The sequence below is a fragment of the Rhinopithecus bieti genome, unplaced genomic scaffold (assembly GCF_001698545.2).
Source record: "Rhinopithecus bieti isolate Rb0 unplaced genomic scaffold, ASM169854v2 scaffold_37555, whole genome shotgun sequence".
NCBI lineage: Eukaryota > Metazoa > Chordata > Mammalia > Primates > Cercopithecidae > Rhinopithecus > Rhinopithecus bieti.
Window position 1 is genome coordinate 1,165,898 of NW_016815947.1, and position 2,303 is coordinate 1,168,200.

Genomic DNA, 2,303 nt, shown 5'->3' on the forward strand with positions numbered 1-2,303 from the left:
GGAGAGAAGCCGGTAGTGTGACTCAGTCCAAGTCCAAAAGCCTCAAAACCAGGAAAGCCCACAGTGCAGCCTTCAGTCTGTGGCAGAAGGCTCCAGGAAGCTGCTGGTGCAAGTCCCAGAGTCCAAAGGCCAAAGAACCTGCAGTCTGATGTCCAACAGGAGAGAAAAGAAAGCAAACATCTGGCACAGGAAGAGGGAGAGGGCTGCAGAAGACTCAGCAAGCTGCTCATGCCCCTTCTTCCACCTGTTCTAGCTGTGCTGGAAGCCGATTGGATGGTACCCACCCACATTCAGGGTGGGTCTTTCTCTCTCAGTCCACCGAGTCATGTCAGTCTCCTCTGGCAACATACAGACACCCAGAAAAAAAATCAGCTATCTGAGCATTCCTGAATCCAATGAAGTTGACACCTAACATTAACCACTGCACCAGCACCACCTGTGTGTGAGCTGGTGGTCTAAGGTGGGGATGGGGTGCACAGATCTGTCCCTGGTAGGGAGGGTCAACAGGTGAGTGGCAACACCCAGGTGAGCACATTGAGCTGGGGTCACCATCCAGCTGAATGTGAACATCCCAGGTCCTCGGCTGGATTCTAGAAGAGGCTGGTAGTGAATTCATCCCAAAGGGCAGTGGGGTCTCTGCCGTGTCTCAAAAGCCAGTGTCTCCAGGGGCAGGCCCCAGCACTGTTGAGCACATTGAGCCTCGCTCTGGGGGTTGACGGGGTGGGTGTTGGTGACAGGGCTTATTTTTAATTCTGGATGCTCTAAGTATCCAGTGTGGGATCAGGCAGACTCCTCAACCACTACCAGTTGTGTGGGGTGGTGTCTCGTTTCCTCTGCTGTTAAGTGCAAGCAGTCACCTGAGGAAGCATGTGCAGGACATCAACCAGGCTTCTTTTTTTTTTTTTTTTTGAGATGGAGTCCTGCCGTTGCCCAGGCTGGAGTGCAGTGGCGCGATCTCGGCTCACTGCAAGCTCCGCCTCCCGGGTTCACGCCATTCTTGTGCCTCAGCCTCCTGAGTAGCTGGGACTACAGGTGCCCCACCATGCCCAGCGGCTAATTCTTTGTACTTTTAGTAGAGACGGGGTTTCACCGTGTTAGCCAGGATGGTCTCAATCTCCTGACCTCGTAATCTGCCCGCCTCGGCCTCCCAAAGTGCTGGAATTACAGGCGTGAACCACCGTGCCCGGCAGCCAAGGCTTCTTCGCTTGGCAGGGAAGAAGAGATGGCAGGGAAGCCTCCAGTTATGCCATGGGCTGTCAGCTGTGGTGTGGAGAGCAGGGAGGGGCTTTTTACAAAACTCTGATGGGGTTGGGGGGTACATGGCATCAGAGACTAGGTTTCAAGGCCAGGCTAGCTGCTTGGTAGAGGAAAGCACTTAACCCAGCGGAGCCATGGTTCCTACAGAAAACGGACAGTAGATGCTGTCTTGCTGGCAGCTGGAGGTTGAAACCACTGTATGTGACATCCTGGCCAGTGCCTAGTCTCAGCTAGATCCAGCAAGGGTGGGGTGGGGGGTCATTTTCTTCTCTTTGGTTGTGCATTGAACAAGCCGCAGATGTGGCTCAACACAGGGACTAAAAACCCTTCCAGTCAATGCCGATGGGGTACGATGCGCTGCATGCTGCTAACCTGAGTGGGCTGAGAGACTTGGAAATTCCAACAGGTTTGATTTGTGAAGCTTTAATTTGCAGTCATGCCTGACTGTAAGCCTTCACTAGAGAGCCTCAATATGAACAAGAACACCCCATTATGGATGAGGCAACTGGGGCTCCAGGGATGAGGGCGCACACCCAGGGTGGCAGAGCAGGCCGGGAAGCAGGAGCTGAGCCTGGGTCTGTCTGATCTCAGATGCCTAGCCCAGTCCATAGTGCAGCCCAATCCTGCAGTTTGGTTTTGAGACACACCGGAGTTGCCTGTAGAGATGTAAAAACCACAAAGGCATCTGGTATCCAGAAACTATGAAGAACTCCTACAGCTCAACAACAAAGACAGACAACCCAATTTAAAAATGGGTGATGAGATCGGGCGTGGTAGCTCACGCCTGTAATCCCAGCACTTTGGGAGGCTGAGGCTGGTGGATCACCTGAGGTCACGAGTTTGAGACCAGACTGGCCAACATGGTGAAACCCCATCTCTACTAAAAATACAAATTAGCTTGGTATGGAGGCGGATACCTGTAATTCCAGCTACTTGGGAGGCTGAGGCAGGAGAATTGCTTGAATCCAGGAGGCGGAGGTTGCAGTGAGCCAAGATCATACCACTGCACACCAGCCTGGGCACAAGAGCGAAACTCCATCTCAAAA